This window comes from Arachis stenosperma, chromosome 6 (genome assembly GCF_014773155.1).
Source record: "Arachis stenosperma cultivar V10309 chromosome 6, arast.V10309.gnm1.PFL2, whole genome shotgun sequence".
NCBI classification, from domain to species: Eukaryota; Viridiplantae; Streptophyta; class Magnoliopsida; order Fabales; family Fabaceae; genus Arachis; species Arachis stenosperma.
The window spans coordinates 36,111,451-36,136,088 of NC_080382.1; positions in this window are offsets into that span (position 1 = coordinate 36,111,451).

Here is a 24,638-nt window from a genome sequence, read left to right on the forward strand (position 1 = left end):
ACCACTACATTCTGTTGCAACTCTAAAGGAAAAGCAGGCTCATCATTCTCATCCAAAAAAAGGGGTGAGCTCCTTCATTAGCCCGGACCTTGAAAAAATAGTTCTTAAAATCACGAAAGGATTCATCATACATGGAAAAAACCTTTTTTCCTTGGAAAGCTCGGAAAGAAACCCAGGTGGCCTTCTTCTTAACCACACCAGGCTTTGTCAGAACAAAGAGATAAAAGAAGAAGGATTGGGAAGGCTGGACACCCAATTCATGACACAGAAATTGAAAGATTTTTATAAAGCCCCAGGAATTGGGATGGAGTTCGAATGGAGCCACGTTACAAGACCACAACAGGTTGGTCTCAAAAGGAGTAAAAGTAAGAGTAATATTCATCTGACTAAAAAAGAAGTCGTACGCATAGAAAAAGGGGCGGTCTCCGGCAGCCCGAGTGGAAAAACAAACTCTTTCCTCAGAAGAAGGGGATACAAGCTCATAATTCTTTTCGTCAATACCTTTACTACAAATCCTATGGAATTTCCTAAGCTTCTCACAAAATTTAGAGTCAACCAGTGAAATACATAAAAGAACCATAGAATCCACCCAGTCGGCCATGCCATCAGGAACTTGGGAGGATGTCTCGATAATAATTTTGCGAGAAGACATGAGGTCAACTAGTCCTACAACATGGAAAAATAGAGAGGATTACTAAATAAACATCTCGGGCATAACAAAGAAAACAGCTCGGATGAAAGAAATATAACTCAACCTAAGGCACACAGGGCAGAAGCAATAGCAAAAGGAAACCCCAGGACACAACTGATGAGCGGATAATTTGTACCCTTTTTGGCATTGTTTTTAGTATGATTTTAGTATCTTTTAGTTAGTTTTTAGTATATTTTTAGTGGTTTTTAGTTAAAATTCACTTTTCTGGACTTTACTATGAGTTTGTGTGTTTTTCTGTGATTTCAGGTATTTTTTGACTGAAATTGAAGGTTCTGAGCAAAAATCTGATTCAGAGACTGAAAAGGACTGCAGATGCTGTTGGATTCTGACCTCCCTGAACTCAAAGTGGATTTTCTGGAGCTACAGAAGCCCAATTGGCGCGCTCTCAACGGCGTTGGAAAGTAGATATCCTGGGCTTTCCAGCAATATATGATAGTCCATACTTTGCCCAAGATTTGATGGCCCAAACCGGCGTGGCAAATCACCCTCAGAAATTCCAGCGTTAAACGCCGGAACTGGCATAAAACTTGGAGTTAAACGCCCAAACTGGCATGAAAGCTGGCGTTTAACTCCAGAAAAGGTCTCTACACGAAAATGCTTCAATGCTCAGCCCAAGCACACACCAAGTGGGCCCAGAAGTGGATTTTTCTGTCATTTACTCATTTCTGTAAACCTTAGGATACTAGTTTACTATTAATAGGATCTTTTGACATTGTATCTGTACCTCATGACATTTTACACGTTTCTTTGTGTACATTCCACGGCATGAGTCTCTAAACCCCATGGTTGGGGGTGAGGAGCTCTGCTGTGTCTTGATGGATTAATGCAATTACTACTGTTTCTTATTCAATCATGCTTGCTTCCATTCTAAGATATCACTTGCTCTTAACCCGGATGAATGTGATGATCCGTGACACTCATCATCATTCTCAACTATGAACATGTGCCTGACAACCACCTCTGTTCTACTTTAGATTGAGTAGATATCTCTTGGATTCCTTAACCAGAATCTTCGTGGTATAAGCTAGAACTGATGGCGGCATTCAAGAGAATCCGGAAGGTCTAAACCTTGTCTGTGGTATTCTGAGTAGGATTCAATGATTGAATGACTGTGACGTGCTTCAAACTCCTAGCAGGCGGGGCGTTAGTAACAGACGCAAAAGGATCGATGGATTCTATTCCGGCCTGACCGAGAACCGACAGCTGATTAGCCATGCTGTGACAGAGCATAGGAACATTTTCACTGAGAGGATGGAGGTAGCCATTGACAACGGTGAAACCCTACATACAGCTTGCCATGGAAGGAGCCTTGCGTGTTTGATGAAGAAGACAGTAGGAAAGCAGATTTTCAGAAGATGGAGCATCTCCAAAGCCTCAACCTATTCTCCATTACTGCAAAACAAGTACTTATTTCATGTTCTTTTGCTTTTCACAATCAATCCTGATAATTTCTGATATCCTGACTAAGATTTACAAGATAACCATAGCTTGCTTCAAGCCGACAATCTCCGTGGGATCGACCCTTGCTCACGCAAGGTATTACTTGGACGACCCAGTGCACTTGCTGGTTAGTTGTGCGGGATTGCAAAAGTGTTATTGCAATTTCGTGCACCAAGTTTTTGGCGCCGTTGCCGGGGATTGTTCGAGTTTGGACAATGATGCAATTGCATATTTGTTATATTAGCTAGTTAGTTTAGTTGGTTTTAGCTTAATTTCACTCAATTTCTCTAAATAAACAAGTCCTTTTATGAGTTTTGTCTTCATGCATAAGAATACCAAGGAACATGTTGATTCTAGCCAAATTCATGCAAATGATTTAAGGAATACATACATGAATGAGTATGAATGAATCTCATGAAATTTATTGCATGAATTGGTAAGACTTTGAAGCTATTTCCTTTGATGATGATAGGTGATGAAACAAGAAAGCATGGAAGCAAGAATGAGGCAAGCTGGGCAAGGAGAAGAGAAGTACATGTTGGCGTTGCCCACTTGGTGGAAGGCTGCGTTGTTGGAGGCAACACCAGGCAGTCTTGGAAGAGAAGTTGGCGTTGCCAACATAGAGAAAGGGGGCGTTGTTGAAGGCAACGCCAGGCAGCCCTAGAGAAGCACAAGTTGGCGTTGCCAACTTGGAGAAAGGCTGCGTTGTTGGAGGCAACGCCAGGCAACCTTGGAAGAGCATATGTTGGCGTTGCCAACTTGAAGAAAATGGTGCGTGTTTGAAGGCAACGCCCAGGCAAGCAAAAAGCTGAGCCAAGGAGAGCTCGAGGGCGTTGCCAACGCCAGGAATCATAGGCGTTATTCAAGGCAACGCCAAGCAACAAGAATGAAGCCTTGAAGAGGAGATCGAGGGCGTTGCCAACGCCAGGAACAAGGGAAGTGTTCCTTGACAACGCACACAACCAAGGCTTGGCCCAAGAGGAGGAGAAGCTGGCGTTGCCAACGCCAGGAACCATAGGCGTTATTCAAGGCAACACCAAGCAATCTTGGGGAGCTAGTTTTGAGTCTCGAGCACGTTGCCAGCCTAGAGATGAGGGGCGTGTTTGATGACAACGTAGGAGTGAATGGAAAACTTGGCCCAGGAAAGGGAGGTGCACGTTGCCAACGCCAAGTTATGAAGGCGTGTTCCTTGGCAACGTAGCAAGCAACTTTGGCACCATAGGAAACAACCACGAGCACGTTGCCAACGCCACTATCATTGGCGTGTTCCTTGGCAACGCCAGAAATGGTTGCTTGGCTAGGCACCAAGTCTTGGGTGCCAACCAAGTTGCCAACGCCAGGAAGCCTTGCCAACCAAGTTGCCAACGCCAGGAAGCCTTGCCAACCACGTTGCCAACGCCAGAAAGCCTTGCCAACCAAGTTGCCAACGCCAGGAAGGGTGCCAACCACGTTGCCAACGCCAGCTTCTATAGGCGTGTTCAATGGCAACGTGGGAGGCAATATTTGGAGCTAGGAAAAAGCATCGAGCACGTTGCCAACTCAAGAAAGCATTGGCGTGTTTGGTAACAACGCCAGGAAGCTTTGGATGGTGAAGAATGGAGGTAGCACGTTGCTAACTTGGAAATACAAAGGCGTGTTCAGCAACAACGCCAGCCTCATGTCTCTTACTTGGGAGGCTAGGCACGGGCACGTTGCCAACGTGCTAGCATGGGTGCGTTTTTGGCAACAACTTGGCAGCTTGACCTTACCTTCTTTGAGGAAGCACAACTTGAGCTAGGAAAGTCCAAATGAGGTGATTCCAGTGGCATTGGAAAGAAGACATCAAGAGCTTTCCAATGATGTATAATAGTCCATATTGGAGCAGAGGATTGACACTCAAATTCTGGGCAACATTAGACATGAGAGAAGAGTCAAGAAGAAGAAAAGCAAGTTGTTGGCAATAACTTGGGCCAGCAACGCCCAAGTCTCAAACTTCACTTCCAGGAAAATACCATGCACGTTGCCAACGTGCATTAAGCCTAGAGTTGTTGCCAATAACGCCCCTCAATGGGCCAGAATTGTTGCCAACTTGCTCTGCTTTCTCTATTCCTCACAAAGGCCAGCAACTTCTTCAATTGAACCAGAAATTCAACAAAGAATGAAGCCCACATTGCTAGCCCAATCAAAGATCTTCAAAGGAGTTTTGGGACTAATATAAATAGAGATTGAGTTTGTACTTGAGGGGGACTTTTGGACACTTAGACTTTTTAGACTCTTAGCACTTTTATTTTGGGAATTCAATAGCACTTCCGGGAGGATACCCGGAGAGCTATTTTGGTTTTTCTTTTGGAACTTCTCTTCTTTATTTCTTAAGCTTTAAGCATTTCCTTATTCTTCTTCATCTTTCTTTGCATTTTAGTTAAATTTTGGTTTATGGCAATTGTTGTTGAAATTGGAGCTATGACTCACTAAACCCCACTTTCATTAGGGGGAAGAGCTCTGCTTGTTGGAATGCATTGGTGAACTCATCTTTTCCTCCTCAATTCTAGTGGTTGATCTAAAGAGGGAACTCTTGTTCTTCAAAGATTCAACCACCATCGAGAGAGGGGTTAATCTATATGAATTATGTGGTGAATTTGAGGAATGAGCCACATAATTCAGTTTAGAGTTCATCCTTTCATGATTTCTTTAATCAATACACCTTGGTTAGTATGTGAGATGTAACTCTCCTTGGTTGAGATTATGGGATTTGTGTGGCTGGATTAGATTTGAGCTTCAGCTCTTCTCATGAACAATTAGATCACGAGAGTGGCAATTGGTTATGTTGAGAGAAATTGAATCACCAAGAGATTGGGATTCAATTACCCACTTGCCATGGATCTATACCCATGATTGAGAAGGATTCGACTAACATCAATTCATGAAAACTAGCATCTCTGATCCCTAATGATTCTCTCTATCATAAATTCTCATTTCTTTTGCTCTTAGTGTTTGGATACCCATTGCCCAATTCCCTTCTACACTCTTGCAATTTAATATTCTTGTCATTTACATTCTGCTTCTTTATTTCTTGCTACTTACTCTTTTGCTCTTTAGAATTCAGCACTCTATTTTCCTGCAATTTACTTTTGATGTCATTTAAGTTTCTTGCAATTTAAGTTTCCGTTATTTACTTTCACTTTATTTCTCTCTTCTAGTTCTTTACATTCTTTGCCATTTAAATTCTTGCAATTATGTCCAAAAATCAAAATGCTCATGAAATCAAAACTATGTTCGCTTGACTAAACTTACCATTTAACTAAAGTTGCTTAATCTACCAATCCTCGTGGGATCGACCTCACTCTTAGTGAGTTTTACTACTTGATACGATCCGGTATACTTGCCGGTTGTATGTGAAATCTAATTTTTACGTATCAAGTTTTTGGCGCCGTTGCCGGGGATTGGAAAAGATTGACAATGATTAAGTGAAAGGTGGTTTAGATTAAGCAATTTTTTTGTGTTTTAGTTAAGCCCACTAACTGTTTGATACTTTGTTTCACTAACTCCAATTCCACTCTAGTTCTAGAATATTTCACTTGTGATTTTGGTTTTGTTCGTGTATGTCGGGAGCTAATAGACTTAATACTGAGGACGAGAGAACCCTCCGAAGGAGAAGAAGAGCAGAAAGAGGAAAGGGAATAGTTGGTGAAGAGGATTCAGAGGGAGAAGATCAAGTCATGGAGGATGAGATGCACAATCCTGGAGGGGTCAACAACAATGATGGACCACCTAGAAGGGTGCTATCTTCTTATACCATCCCTGATCCAAGACATTGTGGGAGTAATATTGCCACTCCTCCAGTTCAGGCCAATAACTTTGAGTTAAAACCCCAACTCATCACTTTGGTACAAAACAACTGCTCCTATGGAGGAGGACCTCTTGAAGACCCAAATCAACATTTGTCTGTTTTTCTGAGGATATGCAACACAGTGAAGACAAATGGAGTGCATCCAGATGTCTACAAACTGCTGCTATTCCCATTCTCTTGGAGGGACAAGGCCACTCAATGGCTAGAGTCATTTCCCAAGGAAAGCCTCGACAATTGGAATGATCTGATGGGCAGATTTCTAGCAAAGTTCTACCCACCTCAAAGAATCATCAAGTTGAAGACAGAGGTTCAAACTTTCAGGCAAATGGAAGGGGAGTCATTGTATGAAGCCTGGGAAAGATATAAGGCACTAATGAGAAGATGTCCACCTGATATGTTTAGTGACTGGGTCAAACTTCAAAACTTCTATGAAGGTTTAAGCTTAGAAGCAAGGAAGGGGCTAGACTACTCATCAGGAGGATCACTCAACATGATGAAAACTGCCGAGGAGGCTCAAGACCTCATTGAGATTGTGGCAAACAATCAATATTATTACTCATCAGAGAGGCAGCATAATCCGACCCCAAAGAAAGGTGTAATGGAGCTTGAGGGTGTTGATGCTATCTTGGCACAAAACAAGTTAATGCACCAACAAATCCAACAACAAATAGAGCTGATAACAAAGAGAATGGATGGTTTCCAGCTAGCATCAGTGAACACAACAAATCAACCATCACTTGAATGGGGCCAAGGTGAAGGGACCACTGTTGAACAGCCACAAGAACAAGTTCAATACATGCAAAATACTTCAAATTCTCAGGATGAATTTCATGGTGATACCTACAACTCCTCTTGGAAAAATCACCCCAATCTAAGGTGGGGTGAAAACCATTGGCAAAAGAACAACAACCACAACCACACCCGCAATATAAATAACCAAAATCACCATGCCACCAACACTAACCAATATAGAAAAACACAAAACACATATCAAGCACCTCATAATAACTCACAAACTCACCAAAGCAACTTTCCTGCACCAACATCCAACGCACAGAATTACCACACTAATCCACCCAACAACTTTCAACAACAATCAACCCCCATCATATCCCCAATTGACCATCATGAGACTAGAATTTCGAGTCTTGAAGCAACCTTGCAAGCACTTGCTCAAACCACTCAAGCCTTAGCTAAGGGACAAAAGGAACATGAGGTCACCATGAAGAATATTGAGAGACAAGTGGGACAATTAGCCAAACAAGCTGAGCGACCAACCAATGTTCACCCAAGTGACACAATACCCAACCCAAGAGAAGAATGTAAAGCTCTGCAGTTAAGGAGTGGCAAGGTAGTTGGTGAAAGTTCGAATAAAGAAGCAATAAAACCCAAAGAGCAAGACACAGTGGAAATACATGTGGAAAGGCAAGATGAAGAAAAGGCTTCAACATCTAACAAAGGCAAAGAAGCTGTCAAGCCACAAGGCAAGCCACCCAGTCAAGGAAGCAACCATGATGGCAAGGAGAGTGTAAATCCACAACAAGAAAACAAAAATGAAGGAGTAAAAGCCTATGTACCCAAGCTTCCATACCCAACTAGGATACATAAAGGAGCAAAGGACCAACAATTCCCAAGGTTCTTAGAAATCTTCAAGAAACTTGAAATCAACATCCCATTGGCAGAAGCTCTGGAACAGATGCCATTATATGCAAAGTTTCTTAAGGAATTGATTACCAAGAAGAGAAGTTGGCAAGAAAAAGAAACGGTGATTCTCAATCAAGAGTGTAGTGCCATCATTCAAAAGGGGCTACCTCCAAAACTCAAAGATCCTGGCAGCTTCCTCATACCCTGCACGATTGGGAGCATGGCCGTTGACAAATCACTTTGTGACCTGGGAGCAAGCATTAACCTAATGCCCCTTACCATGATGAAGAAAATGATGATTGAAGAGCTTAAACCCACAAGGATGTCACTCCAACTTGCTGACAGATCCATCAAAATACCAAATGGAGTAGTTGAGAACCTCTTGGTGAAGGTGGGAAACTTCATATTCCCAGCTGATTTTGTGGTCCTAGACATGGATGAAGAGGGAAACAATTCAGTCATTCTTGGTAGACCCTTTTTGGCTACAGCTAGAACAATCATTGATGTGGAAAAGGGAGAAATGATTTTTAGAGTGCATGATGATCAAATGACCATAAATGTTTTCAAAGCAATGCAACACCCCGTTGAGAAAGAAAGTTGCATGAGGATTGATGTAGTGGATTCGTTGGTGGAAGAGGTACTTGACACAAACCATCAAGTGAAACAGGAAGAAGTCCAGGATGTTAAAGGACAAGAAGAGAACAAATTGGAAACATCAGAGGAACCAAGTGAAGCTATGAAAGAAGAGGCACCACAACAAGAGTTGAAACCACTACCCCCTCATCTTAAATACGCATTCGTTGGTGAGAGGGACAGCTTCCCAGTAATCATCAATTCCACATTGAATGCAGAGGAAGAAGAAAAGCTCCTTGTAGTGTTGAAAACTTACAAAGAGGCGTTGGGATGGACCATTGATGACTTGAAAGGCATAAGCCCTGCCATATGCATGCACAAGATACTTCTAGAGGAGAATTCCAAACCAGTGGTGCAACCCCAAAGAAGATTGAATCCCACAATGAAGGAGGTTGTTCAAAAGGAAGTCTTGAAGTTGTGTAAAGCTGGGATCATCTACCTTATATCTGACAGCCCGTGGGTCAGTCCAGTGCAAGTAGTACCTAAGAAAGGGGGGATGACTGTTATTGTTAATGAGAAGAATGAGCTTATTCCAACACGAACAGTGACAGGGTGGAGAATGTGCATAGACTATAGGAGGCTGAATGATGCCACACGAAAAGATCACTTTCCTCTCCCTTTCATTGATCAGATGCTTGAAAGGTTGGCTGGCCATGCCTATTATTGTTTTCTTGATGGATATTCTGGGTATAACCAGATAGTGGTTGACCCCATGGATCAAGAGAAGACTTCCTTTACTTGTCCCTTTGGAGTCTTTGCATACAGGAGAATGCCATTTGGACTGTGTAATGCTCCAGCTACCTTTCAAAGGTGCATGCTATCAATCTTCTCAGACATGGTAGAAAAATTTATTGAAGTCTTTATGGATGATTTCTCTGTTTTTGGTGATTCCTTCAACACTTGCTTGCACCATCTTACCTTAGTCTTGAAAAGGTGCCAAGAAACCAATTTAGTTTTGAATTGGGAGAAATGCCATTTCATGGTACCCGAAGGCATTGTTCTTGGTCATAAAATTTCAAGAAAGGGTATAGAAGTTGACAAGGCAAAAGTAGAAATTATAGAAAAACTTCCTTTGCCAACTAGTGTGAAAGTCGTTAGAAGTTTCTTAGGGCATGCTGGATTCTATAGGAGATTCATCAAAGATTTTTCCAAAATAGCAAAGCCACTAAGCAATTTGCTGGTGGCAGACAATCCTTTTATCTTTGATGATGAATGCAAACATGCTTTTGAAACTCTAAAGACTAAGCTCACCACAGCACCAATCATCACACCCCCATGTTGGGGACTACCTTTTGAACTCATGTGTGATGCAAGTAACCTTGCAATTGGTGCTGTGTTGGGGCAGAGGAAGGAAAAGAAGCTTCATGTTATCTACTATGCAAGTAAGGTATTGAATGAAACTCAAAAGAACTACACCACAACAGAGAAAAAGCTACTAGCTGTGGTATATGCTTTTGATAAGTTTAGACAATATTTGATTGGATCTAAAGTTTTAGTGTATACTGACCATGCTGCTCTTAAGTATCTTATGTCAAAACAGGATGCCAAACCAAGGCTAATCAGATGGGTGCTACTCCTACAAGAGTTTGACATTGAGATAAAAGATAGAAAGGGCAATAAAAATCAAGTTGCTGACCACTTATCAAGGCTACCACAAGATGCATGCCAAGACAACGTTCCATCCATAAATGAAGAATTTCCAGATGAGCATCTCTTGCAAATCCAACATGTCCCTTGGTTTGCGGATATGGCCAACTATAAGGCGGGGAGAATCATTCCACAAGAGTACACAAAACAACAAGTCAAGAAGCTACTACATGAGGCTAAGTTCTTCTTCTGGGATGAACCATTCTTGTTCAAAAGATGCCCAGATGGAATGATAAGAAGATGTGTGTCAGAAGGTGAGATGAAGGACATACTATGGCATTGTCACAACTCTAGCTATGGTGGTCATTTTGGAGCGGAAAGAACAGCTGCAAAGGTCCTTCAAAGTGGTTTCTACTGGCCTTCAATCTTCAAGGATGCTAGGGAGTTTGTGAGCCAATGCAATGAATGTCAAAGAACAGGGGGTTTGTCAAAGAAAAATGAGATGCCTCAAAAGTTCATTTTGGAAGTGGAACTCTTTGATCTGTGGGGAATAGACTTCATGGGATCTTTTCCTCCGTCTTACACATTCAAATACATTTTGGTAGCAGTAGAGTATGTCTCCAAATGGGTAGAAGCAATAGCCACCACCACATGTGACACCAACGTGGTATTGCAATTCCTCAAGAAGAACATCTTCACTAGATTTGGAGTGCCCAAAGGACTCATAAGTGATGGGGGAAGCCACTTCTGCAACAAGCAACTAAACTCTTTACTCCACAAATATGGTGTTACTCACAAAGTAGCTACCCCATATCACCCACAAACCAATGGGCAAGCTGAACTTGCCAACAGAGAGCTAAAAAGGATTTTGGAGAAAACTGTGGGAACAACAAGAAAGGATTGGGTTAGGAAGCTGGATGATGCACTTTGGGCATATAGGACAGCCTTCAAGACACCCATAGGAAAATCTCCATTTCAGCTGGTGTATGGAAAGGCATGCCACCTCCCTGTGGAGCTTGAACATAAGGCCTTTTGGGCCACCAAACTTCTGAATTTAGATGCTCAAGCAGTAGGAGAGAAGAGGTTGCTACAACTCAATGAACTTGAGGAGTTCAGATTGGAGGCATATGAAAATGCCAAAATATACAAAGAGAGAGCAAAGAGATGGCATGATAAGAGGATCTCTCAAAGAACATTCGAACCAGGCCAAAGGGTGTTGTTATTCAATTCGAGATTGAAGATTTTCCCTGGGAAGCTGAGGTCTAGATGGACTGGCCCATACACCATCATCAAAGTATCACCTCATGGCTATGTCGAATTACTTGATGAAGCCTCTAAACAAACTTTCACAGCTAATGGACACAGGGTGAAGCACTATTTTGGTGGCCCCTGGAGCAAGGAAGAAAGTGTGCAAATGCTAACACGAGGAAGGATGCTGCATTGTCAAGCTAAGGACAATAAACAAGCGCTTCATGGGAGGCAACCCATGCACAGGGAGTCTTCTATTTTCATACTTTAGTAATCAATAATGATAGGTTGCATCATATACATCTAGGAGAATAAAAAGTAGACTAGTACATAGTATATGCAAGGCACTAAGTTTGGTGTGGCCAATCTTGAAGTAATGGCAAAAGTTTGTTCTACAACACTTAGCCACAAACTAAGTTTGGTGTCCATACATACACGAAAATGCTAGACTATGAAAGTACAGTCATCTATTCTAGTTAAAAAAAAAAAAACGTTGAAATAGCATATAATGTAGGTAAAATACTAAGTTTGGTGTGGCTATCTTTGGAATTAATTCCATAAAACACTTAGTCACAAACTAAGTTTGGTGTCTTTACTTACATTAATAATGCTAGAAAAAATAGATTAGGGAATCAATTCATAAATTTTAATTCTAGTTTAGTCAACTTTACATAGGAATATCATCATGAGTTGTTAGCTAATAATGTCACTTTAAGAATCTCAAGCTTTTGGAATTTTGTTGCAGGAAAGAAAGAAAGAAGTGATGGGGAATCTTGGAGGGAGGTCACGGATACACAAGGAAGAGAAAGTCACATGAGTCTTGAACTTTGTGCATGGGGAAAAACAACTCAACATGCATTGGGCACAAGGAAGCATACTCCCCATGCTATGACCGAGCATCTTACCACGGAAACCACTAGAACCATGCATCCCCACCAAATTTCACTTTAAATACTTTAACCATATTCATCAAACCTCACTTTTCCTCACTCATTCTTCTAACCCCCATAACCTCATTTCATCACCCGAAGTCACACTACACCCCCAACTCATTCCATGTTTCCCATATTCTTGCCTTAGGCCTAATCTTTACCCAACAAAACTCATGAAGCACTACATCTCCTCACATAACCGAAACACTCCACCTCCCCTCACCATCGTTTTCTAGCTTGCCTAAGCCACATTGTTGTCATATATCTCTCCCATTCACAACCACTTTCTTTATGCTTGAGGACAAGCATTCACCTAAGTTTGGTGTTGGAGAGATTCAACCCTTGCAAGTGAATCTCAATGGCCTCATCATCAAGGGATAGGAGAGAAGATGAAGGACAAAACACCTTTGATCAAAGAAGATTCAAATCCAAACACAATGAGCGCATCTTTAGTTGGATGTCAAGCAAGGATGTTGTTCCAGAGTTACCTTTCAAGCTAAGGAAAGATGAATACCCTGAGATACAAAAAATAATCAGGAAAAGGGGATGGGAGCTTCTCTGTGACCAACCTCAAGAAGTGAGCATGCTTCTCATCCATGAGTTTTACACTAATGTGATAAGAGAATATGATGATGAAGAACCATACATGAGTTATGTAAGAGGTGTGACTGTTGATTTTAGCCCGGATACCATCAACAGGGTGCTAAAGGTCAAGCCAAAACAGTTCAAACGAGCTAGCTATGAAGAAAGGGTTGAAAATGACCCAAGATATGTGGATGTGGTGAGTGACTTATGCAGAATAGGCATGGATTGGGTGTTGGATTCACATGGACAACCACTCAAACTTCGGAGAGGTGATCTCATACCTCAAGCAAAAGGATGGCATGACATAGTGAGGAGATCATTGATCTCCACTTCAAATAATTCTGAGGTAACGGTGAATAGAGCAATAATGATCCATTGTATAATGAAAGGAGGGGAAATCAATGTTGGAGACATTATAGCCAAGAACATCATTGACATAGCTCAAAAGGTCAAACAGGACAGCTGGCTAGGATATCCTAGTACTATTCTGCGCCTATGTGAAGAAGCTGGAGTGCCTCTGGAAGAATTTGAAGAAACTGATGTGGTCTCTGTTGGGAAACCTCTTACCCGAGAAAGGTTGGAGTTCATCACCACAACCCAATTGGAAAGGTAACCTTTAGCAAGAAGAAAGAAAAGGAAAGAAGCAAGACAAGAGGAGGAGCCTCAAGAAATGGAAGAACCCCATACTTTAAACATGAACCAACTCCAAGCCGCCTTGGAAGGAATTTCTGGGCAATATTCACAAATTCAAAGAAGCCAAGAGGAACAAGCTCAACAACAAAGGGACCTTTGGCAATTGATGGATCAACAAAGAGGGGTTCAAGTTCAATGGATGGACCAACAAAATGAATACCAAACACACATGATGGAATTACAACAAGAACAATATGCCAAGATGCAGGAAGCCATCAACAATTCAACTATGGAACATGAAAAAGCCATGGAGAAAGTAATACAAGAACAAGCTCAACTAAGGAAAGAGCAAGCTCAGCAAAGGGAGCTTCTCCATAGGTTGGATGCTAGACATGATACATTTCACAAAGAGTTCAATGAAAGCAGAATGTTCAGGGAAGCCAGGCATAAGGACAGACTTGACTATGATATATGCACCCAAGAAAAGCTCAGTTACCTCTGTTCCACACCCCCATTACTCAACCCACAAATTAAAACCTTTAATGAAGCTCGCAAGATATTTGAAGAGCAGGAACTTGCAAGGGTGAGATTTAATCAACAGAGGCTAAAGGAAACAATGATAAGCACAGGAGTATGGCAAAGAGAAGAGGGGGATTCAACAACAAAACAACAAGGAGAACTAAGAAGGAAAAAGAAAGAAGATCCAAAGGGGGATTCAACAACAAAACAACAAGGAGAGCTGAGAAAGAAAAAGAAAGAAGACCCAAAAGGGAAAGGAAAGCAAGGAGAATCAAGCAAAGAAAAAGGGACATGAAGACTAAAGGTGGTGAAGTTCCTTTGTTTTTCTTTATGCTTTAATAAATAAAGAAGATGTATGTCTGAAATATGGTATACCTTCTAGGATGCATTTTCTGTTTGAAGCATTTTCTTTTATGTTGCCCATTCCATGCATCATCACTCACAGGTTTGGAATGGTTGCTTGTCTTAAGTACTTTTACTTGTCAATGGAATAAAAGATGTAGTTTGAGCAAGAACAGAGAGAATTCTAGTTTAAAAAGAATCATGTTGTCCCATGAGAAAAGTGCCAGTATACATTTATTGTGAAAGAATCAAGGCTCAATAAGTTCAAAAGAATGCTTGCTTATACAAGACTAGTTCGGTTAAGGGTCACAGAGACTTTATCAGTAATAGCACAAATAACCTTGACAATAAAGAAAACAGAAGACAAAGAACGAAAGGCTAGGCATCAATGACAAAATTTGGATATGTGTCTGTGGTGATTGATGTTAGGAGACATACTTGGGCTAGTAAATCCGAGGGGTGCTTCATCACCCGATAACTTGAGTTAACTAACTCGGGATTATCGATTGAAAACTCACAATCAAGAGTAGCTCCATAACAGAACATTTAGCAACCCAAAGAGGTGCTGGACACCACTATCCAAATAAAATTTCAATGTTATATGCCTGTGATTGAATGTGTTAAGGAGAGAGGCTTGAGTTAGTAAATCTTTAAGAGTGTCTCAACACTTAACAACTTGAACCAACTGGTTTGGGATTGTTGATTGAAAGCTTATGCTAAAGAGCCGTCTTAAGACAAGATTTCGAGCTCAATTGAAAAAAAAGAAAGAGGAAAAAAAAAAAAGAAGCAGAAAAAAAGAATGGTTCAAGGATCATGTGCTACGGTATAGAAAAAGAAGTCTAGTGAAGTTAACCAATTTAGCATTGAAGCAAGCATTTTAATTGAAAAATTGAATAGCCATGTTCATTTACAATGAATCAAGGACCACACAAATGAGGATGATATGTTAAAAATTACTCTCTGGTAGAACATTCAAGTCTCACATCTTGGATTCTTGTGACAAAGTTTTTATATTTTGCTTGAGGACAAGCAACACTTTAAGTTTGGTGTTGTGATGCAATTGCATATTTGTTATATTAGCTAGTTAGTTTAGTTGGTTTTAGCTTAATTTCACTCAATTTCTCTAAATAAACAAGTCCTTTTATGAGTTTTGTCTTCATGCATAAGAATACCAAGGAACATGTTGATTCTAGCCAAATTCATGCAAATGATTTAAGGAATACATACATGAATGAGTATGAATGAATCTCATGAAATTTATTGCATGAATTGGTAAGACTTTGAAGCTATTTCCTTTGATGATGATAGGTGATGAAACAAGAAAGCATGGAAGCAAGAATGAGGCAAGCTGGGCAAGGAGAAGAGAAGTACATGTTGGCGTTGCCAACTTGGTGGAAGGCTGCGTTGTTGGAGGCAACGCCAGGCAGTCTTGGAAGAGAAGTTGGCGTTGCCAACTTAGAGAAAGGGGGCGTTGTTGAAGGCAACGCCAGGCAGCCCTGGAGAAGCACAAGTTGGCGTTGCCAACTTGGAGAAAGGCTGCGTTGTTGGAGGCAACGCCAGGCAACTTTGGAAGAGCATATGTTGGCGTTGCCAACTTGAAGAAAATGGTGCGTGTTTGAAGGCAACGCCCAGGCAAGCAAAGAGCTGAGCCAAGGAGAGCTCGAGGGCGTTGCCAACGCCAGGAATCATAGGCGTTATTCAAGGCAACGCCAAGCAATAAGAATGAAGCCTTGAAGAGGAGATCGAGGGCGTTGCCAACGCCAGGAACAAGGGAAGTGTTCCTTGACAACGCACACAACCAAGGCTTGGCCCAAGAGGAGGAGAAGCTGGCGTTGCCAACGCCAGGAACCATAGGCGTTATTCAAGGCAACGCCAAGCAATCTTGGGGAGCTAGTTTTGAGTCTCGAGCACGTTGCCAGCCTAGAGATGAGGGGCGTGTTTGATGACAACGTAGGAGTGAATGGAAAACTTGGCCCAGGAAAGGGAGGTGCACGTTGCCAACGCCAAGTTATGAAGGCGTGTTCCTTGGCAACGTAGCAAGCAACTTTGGCACCATAGGAAACAACCACGAGCACGTTGCCAACGCCACTATCATTGGCGTGTTCCTTGGCAACGCCAGAAATGGTTGCTTGGCTAGGCACCAAGTCTTGGGTGCCAACCAAGTTGCCAACGCCAGGAAGCCTTGCCAACCAAGTTGTCAATGCCAGGAAGCCTTGCCAACGCTAGGAAGCCTTGCCAACCACGTTGCCAACGCCAGGAAGCCTTGCCAACGCCAGGAAGCCTTGCCAACCACGTTGCCAATGCCAGGAAGCCTTGCCAACCAAGTTGCCAACGCCAGGAAGGGTGCCAACCACGTTGCCAACGCCAGCTTCTATAGGCGTGTTCAATGGCAACGTGGGAGGCAATATTTGGAGCTAGGAAAGAGCATCGAGCACGTTGCCAACTCAAGAAAGCATTGGCGTGTTTGGTAACAACGCCAGGAAGCTTTGGATGGTGAAGAATGGAGGTAGGACGTTGCTAACTTGGAAATACAAAGGCGTGTTCAGCAACAACGCCAGCCTCATGTCTCTGCCTTGGGAGGCTAGGCACGGGCACGTTGCCAACGTGCTAGCATGGGTGCGTTTTTGGCAACAACTTGGCAGCTTGACCTTACCTTCTTTGAGGAAGCACAACTTGAGCTAGGAAAGTCCAAATGAGGTGATTCCAGTGGCATTGGAAAGAAGACATCAAGAGCTTTCCAATGATGTATAATAGTCCATATTGGAGCAGAGGATTGACACTCAAATTCTGGGCAACATTAGACATGAGAGAAGAGTCAAGAAGAAGAAAAGCAAGTTGTTGGCAATAACTTGGGCCAGCAACGCCCAAGTCTCAAACTTCACTTCCAGGAAAATACCATGCACGTTGCCAACGTGCATTAAGCCTAGAGTTGTTGCCAATAACGCCCCTCAATGGGCCAGAATTGTTGCCAACTTGCTCTGCTTCCTCTATTCCTCACAAAGGCCAGCAACTTCTTCAATTGAACCAGAAATTCAACAAAGAATGAAGCCCACATTGCTAGCCCAATCAAAGATCTTCAAAGGAGTTTTGGGACTAATATAAATAGAGATTGAGTTTGTACTTGAGGGGGACTTTTGGACACTTAGACTTTTTAGACTCTTAGCACTTTTATTTTGGGAATTCAATAGCACTTCCGGGAGGATACCCGGAGAGCTATTTTGGTTTTCTTTTGGAACTTCTCTTCTTTATTTCTTAAGCTTTAAGCATTTCCTTATTCTTCTTCATCTTTCTTTGCATTTTAGTTAAATTTTGGTTTATGGCAATTGTTGTTGAAATTGGAGCTATGACTCACTAAACCCCACTTTCATTAGGGGGAAGAGCTCTGCTTGTTGGAATGCATTGGTGAACTCATCTTTTCCTCCTCAATTCTAGTGGTTGATCTAAAGAGGGAACTCTTGTTCTTCAAAGATTCAACCACCATCGAGAGAGGGGTTAATCTATATGAATTATGTGGTGAATTTGAGGAATGAGCCACATAATTCAGTTTAGAGTTCATCCTTTCATGATTTCTTTAATCAATACACCTTGGTTAGTATGTGAGATGTAACTCTCCTTGGTTGAGATTATGGGATTTGTGTGGCTGGATTAGATTTGAGCTTCAGCTCTTCTAATGATTCTCTCTATCATAAATTCTCATTTCTTTGCTCTTAGTGTTTGGATACCCATTGCCCAATTCCCTTCTACACTCTTGCAATTTAATATTCTTGTCATTTACATTCTGCTTCTTTATTTCTTGCTACTTACTCTTTTGCTCTTTAGAATTCAGCACTCTATTTTCCTGCAATTTACTTTTGATGTCATTTAAGTTTCTTGCAATTTAAGTTTCCGTTATTTACTTTCGCTTTATTTCTCTCTTCTAGTTCTTTACATTCTTTGCCATTTAAATTCTTGCAATTATGTCCAAAAATCAAAATGCTCATGAAATCAAAACTATGTTCGCTTGACTAAACTTACCATTTAACTAAAGTTGCTTAATCTACCAATCCTCGTGGGATCGACCTCACTCTTAGTGAGTTTTACTACTTGATACGATCCGGTATACTTGCCGGTTGTATGTGAAATCTAATTTTTACGTATCAGACAACTGACGGATTATCTTGTTGCTTAGATTAGGACTGTTTATTTGTGTTGGTTTAGAGTCTTTTAGTTGAGTCTAGTTTCATATTTTAAGTTTGGTGTCCTTTGCATGCTTTTATTTTTCTTTTGATTTTCGTGTTTGCATGTTCTTAGTCCCTTTTTGATTCATAAAAATTCTAAGTTTGGTGTCCTCTTTGTGTTTTCCTTTAAAATTTCGAAAATTAGTGTTTGATTTTCTAAAAATTTTAAGTTTGGTGTCTTTTTGTTGTTTTTCTCTTTCCTCTTTTCAAAAATCAAATCTTTTTTATAAAAATTTTTCAATCATATCTTTTTAATTGCTATTTTCAAAATCTTTTTAATTAACTAATTGATTCAGTTCTCAATTTGCTTTGATCTTATTTTCATATTGATTTTCGAATTTTTATCTTAATTCTCTTTTGTTTTATTTTAATTTTTTCGTTTAACTCAAAAAAAAAAACAAAATTTATCTGTTTGCAATCATTATCATTTCCCTTTTGTCCATTATGGACCTAAGAGGGATTGATCAGTCCAAAAGGACTCTGGGGTCATATGCTAACCCCATTACAGCTGCATATGGGAGTAGCATTTGTACACCTCCCATCAAAGCAAGCAGCTTTGAGCTAAATCCTCAACTCATTATCATAGTGCAGCAAAATTGCCAGTATTCCGGTCTTCCACAGGAAGAACCTACTGAGTTTCTGGCACAGTTCTTACAGATTGCTGACACAGTACATGATAAAGAGGTGGATCAGGATGTCTACAGACTATTATTGTTTCCGTTTGCTGTAAAAGATCAAGCTAAAAGGTGGTTGAACAACCAACCTACAGCAAGCATAAAAACATGGAAACAGTTATCAGACAAATTCCTGAATCATTTTTACCCTGCAAAGAGGATGACACAGCTAAGGCTGGACATCCAAGGCTTTAAACAAGAGGATAATGAATCCCTTTATAATGCCTGGGAGAGGTATAGAGGTATGCTTAGAAAATGCCCCTCTGAAATGTTTTCAGAGTGGGTATAGTTAGACATCTTCTACTATGGGCTTACAGAAAAAGCTCAGATGTCTTTAGACCACTCAGCTGGTGGATCTATACACATGAGGAAGACAATTGAAGAAGCTCAAGAGCTTATAGACACTGTTGCTAGAAACCAATACTTATATTCCAGCAATGAGTTCGTTCCAAAGGAGGAAGTCATGGCATTAGTCACTAATCCTAATCCTCAAGAACAGATGAATGAGCTTAATCAACAATTGATCCTGATGACAGAACAGTTAGCAGAATTTAAAGAAATGCTCCATGATACTAAGGTTGCTAACAAGAACATAGAACTGCAGTTGAATCAAGCAAAACAGCAAATATCTAAACAGATAACAGAAGAATGTCAAGCAGTTCAACTGAGGAGTGGGAAGACACTGAATACCTCTGCTCAAAAGAGCAGAAAGCCAAACAAGGAACAATTGACAGAGGATGACCAAGCCATTGTTCAAAATCCCTCTGAGGACAGTAAGAGCCCAGAGAGGAGTGCTATTGGCGTTCAAACGCCAGAAAGGGAAGGAAAGCTGGCGTTAAACGCCCATTCCTTGCCCAGTTCTGGCGTTCAAACGCCAGAAAAGGGGGAAAAGCTGGCGTTAAACGCCCATTTTCCACCCATTCCTGGCGTTCATACGCCAAGGGAAGATCAGACACCTGAGAGTGCTGATAGTAATCCCTCTAACAAGGCTTCTCCAACCACTTCTGTAAGGAATAAACCTGCAGCATCTAAGGTTGAAGAATATCAAGCCAAGATGCCTTATCCTCAGAAACTCCGCAAAGCGGAACAGGATAAGCAATTTGCCCGTTTTGCAGACTATCTAAGGACTCTTGAAATAAAGATTCCATTTGCAGAGGCACTTGAGCAAATACCTTCTTATGCTAAGTTCATGAAAGAGATCTTAAGTCATAAGAAGGATTGGAGAGAAACTGAAAAAGTATTTCTCACTGAAGAATGCAGTGCAGTCATTCTGAAAAGCTTACCAGAAAAGCTTCAAGATCCTGGAAGCTTTATGATACCATGCACATTAGAGGGCGCCTGCACCAAGACAGCCCTATGTGATCTTGGAGCAAGCATCAATCTAATACCTGCATCCACTATCAGAAAGCTTGGGTTGACTGGAGAAGTCAAACCAACCAGGATATGCCTCCAACTTGCTGATGGCTCCATTAAACACCCATCAGGCATAATAGAGGACATGATTGTCAAGATTGGGCCCTTTGCCTTTCCCACTGACTTTGTGGTGCTGGAAATGGAGGAGCACAAGAGTGCAACTCTCATTCTAGGAAGACCTTTCCTAGCAACTGGACGAACTCTCATTGATGTACAAAGAGGGGAAGTAACCCTGAGAGTCAATGAGGATGAGTTCAAGTTGAATGCTGTAAAAGCTATGCAGCATCCAGACACAGATGACTGCATGGGCGCTGACATTATTGACTCTCTGGTAGAAGAGATCAATATGGCTGAAAGCCTAGAATCAGAGCTTGAGGACATCTTCAAAGATGCTCACCTGATCAGGAAGAACTAGAGGAAGCAAGGGAATTTTTGAAAATTCCTCAGGAGGAGGATAAACCTCCCAAACCTGAACTCAAACCTCTACCACCATCCCTGAAGTACACATTTCTGGAGAGGGTGACACTTTTCCAGTGATTATAAGCTCTGCTTTGAATCCACAGGAAGAGGAAGCACTGATTCAAGTGCTAAGGACACACAAGACAGCTCTTGGGTGGTCCATAAGTGATCTTAAGGGCATTAGCCCAGCTAGATGCATGCACAAGATCCTGTTGGAGGATAATGCCAAACCAGTGGTCCAACCACAGAGGAGACTAAATCCAGCCATGAAGGAGGTGGTGCAGAAAGAGGTCACTAAATTACTAGAGGCTGGGATTATTTATCCTATTTCTGATAGCCCCTGGGTGAGCCCTGTTCAAGTTGTCCCCAAAAAGGGAGGCATGACAGTGGTTCATAATGAAAAAAATGAACTGGTTCCTACAAGAACAGTCACAGGATGGCGCATGTGTATTGACTACAGAAGGCTCAATACAGCCACCAGAAAGGATCATTTCCCTTTACCATTCATAGACCAAATGCTAGAAAGACTAGCTGGTCATGATTACTACTGCTTTTTGGATGGCTATTCAGGCTACAACCAAATTGCAGTAGATCCTCAGGACCAAGAGAAAACAGCATTTACTTGCCCTTCTGGCGTGTTTGCCTACAGAAGGATGCCTTTTGGTCTGTGCAACGCACCTGCAACCTTTCAGAGGTGCATGCTCTCTATCTTCTCAGATATGGTAGAGAAATTTCTGGAAGTCTTCATGGATGACTTCTCAGTATATGGAGACTCATTCAGCTTCTGCCTTAATCACCTAGCACTTGTCCTGAAAAGATGCCAAGAGACTAACCTGGTTTTGAACTGGGAGAAATGTCACTTTATGGTGACTGAGGGAATTGTCCTTGGGCACAAAATTTCAAGCAGGGGAATAGAGGTGGATAAGGCAAAGGTAGAGGTAATTGAAAAATTACCACCACCTGCCAATGTTAAGGCAATCAGAAGCTTTCTGGGGCATGCAGGATTTTATAGAAGGTTTATAAAGGATTTTTCGAAAATTGCAAAACCTTTGAGTAACCTGCTAGCTGCTGACACACCATTTGTGTTTGACACACAGTGTCAGCAGGCATTTGAGACCCTGAAAGCTAAGCTGGTCACAGCACCAGTCATCTCTGCACCAGATTGGACATTACCATTTGAATTAATGTGTGATGCCAGTGATCATGCCATTGGTGCAGTGTTGGGACAGAGGCATAACAAACTTCTGCACGTCATTTACTATGCTAGCCGTGTTCTAAATGATGCACAGAAGAATTACACAACCACAGAAAAAGAATTACTTGCAGTGGTTTATGCCATTGACAAGTTTAGATCTTATCTAGTAGGGTCCAAGGTGGTTGTGTACACTGACCATGCTGCTCTTAAATACTTACTCACAAAGCAGGATTCAAAACCCAGGCTTATCAGATGGGTGTTGCTTCTGCAAGAGTTTGATATAGAATAAGAGACAGAAAAGGGACAGAGAACCAAGTAGCTGATCATCTGTCCCGAATAGAACCAGTAGCTGGGCGTCCCTCCCTTCTACTGAGATCTCTGAGACTTTCCCAGATGAGCAACTCTTTGCCATTCAGGAAGCCCATGGTTTGCAGATATTGCAAATTATAAAGCTGTGAGGTTCATACCCAAGAACAGCAAAAGAAAGAAATTGCTTTCAGATGCCAAGTACTATCTCTGGGATGAACCATATCTCTTTAAGAGATGTGCTGACGGAGTGATCCGCAGATGTGTACCCAGAGAAGAAGCACAAAGGATCTTATGGCATTGCCATGGATCACAGTATGGAGGACATTTTGGAAGTGAGCGAACAGCCACTAAAGTCCTCCAGTGTGGCTTCTACTGGCCTACTCTTTATAAAGATTCCCGAGAGTTTGTGCGTAACTGTGACAGTTGCCAAAGAGCTGGTAACCTGCCTCACGGATATGCCATGCCTCAACAAGGGATATTAGAGATAGAATTGTTTGATGTATGGGGAATTGACTTCATGGGGCCATTCCCACCATCATACTCAAACACTTACATTCTGGTGGCGGTAGACTATGTATCTAAGTGGTAGAAGCAATTGCTACACCCACTAATGATACCAAGACCGTGCTAAAATTCCTCCAGAAACACATCTTCAGCAGATTTGGTGTTCCCAGAGTACTAATCAGTGATGGGGGCTCTCATTTCTGCAACAAACAGCTATACTCTGCTATGGTTAGATATGGAATCAGCCATAAAGTGGCAACTCCGTATCATCCACAGACAAATGGGCAAGCTGAAGTCTCTAACAGAGAGCTAAAAAGAATCCTAGAACGGACTGTGATAGCCCGAAGAAAGGATTGGGCAAAGAGCTTGGATGATGCTCTGTGGGCATACAGAACAGCATTCAAGACTCCTATAGGAACCTCTCCATACCAACTGGTGTATGGGAAGGCCTGTCATTTGCCTGTGGAACTGGAACATAAAGCCTACTGGGCAACCAGATTCCTAAACATGGATGCTCAGTTAGCTGGTGAAAAAAGATTGCTCCAGTTAAATGAGCTAGAGGAGTTCAGACTCAATGCCTTTGAAAATGCAAAAATCTATATGGAAAAGGCAAAGAAGTGGCATGACAAGAAGTTGTCAACCAGGGTCTTTGAGCCAGGACAAAAAGTTCTGCTCTTCAACTCCAGGCTCAAATTGTTTCCAGGAAAACTCAAATCCCGGTGGAGGGGTCCGTATGTGATCACAGGAGTGTCACCATATGGATATGTTGAGCTTCAGGATATTGATTCTGACAAAAAGTTCATTGTTAATGGACAGAGAATCAAGCATTATCTTGAAAGCAATTTTGAGCAGGAATGCTCAAAACTGAGACTTGAGTGATTCTCAGTAAAGGTCCAGCTAAAGACAGTAAAGAAGCGCTTGCTGGGAGGCAACCCAGTCATTAGGAGGTTATATGATTAGTTCTTACAGAGGCAAGTATCAAAAATGAAGGAATTCACAGAGTTACAAAAGGATTCAACTCAAAAAGCAGAGAAAATGAGCTTACTGGCGAAAAAACGCCAGTAAGGGGCATTTTGGGCGTTAAACGCCATTTTGGGCGTTAAACGCCAGAATGGGCACCATTCTGGGCGTTTAACGCCAGGTGTGCAGCATCCTGGGCGTTTAGAAAAACGCCCAGTGATAAAGGATTTCTGGCGTTTAACGCCAGCCAGTGCACCTGGCTGGGCGTTAAACGCCCAAAAGGGGCAACAAATGGGTGTTAAACGCCAGAATGGGTGCCATTCTGGGCGTTTAACGCCAGCAAGGTGGGGGACCACAATTTTGTTTTCAAATCAAATTTTTTTTCAAACTTTCCTTTTCTTACCCATACTTTTCTACAAAATCACACTTCAATCATTCATCATTCACTTTCAAATCTTCAAAAATCAAAACCATTCTTCAAATTTATTTCAAATCAATTACAAACATTGTTCAAAAATTTCACCCTTTTCTCAATTTCTTTCCATATCTTCTCAAATCTCCTTTCAAATTTCTCTCTTTTTTTTCGAAAACTCCCCTCCCCACCTTATAAATATACGTTTGGCTCCCTCTTTCCACCACACCATTCGAATTTCCTCTTCCTCCCTCTCTCTTCCTTCCTTTCTTTTGCTTGAGGACAAGCAAACCTCTAAGTTTGGTGTGCTTTTTCGTGATCACTAAGCCAAGATTCATCAATATCATGGCTCCTAAGGGAAAACAAACCAATTTAAGAGGCAAGAAAGAGAATA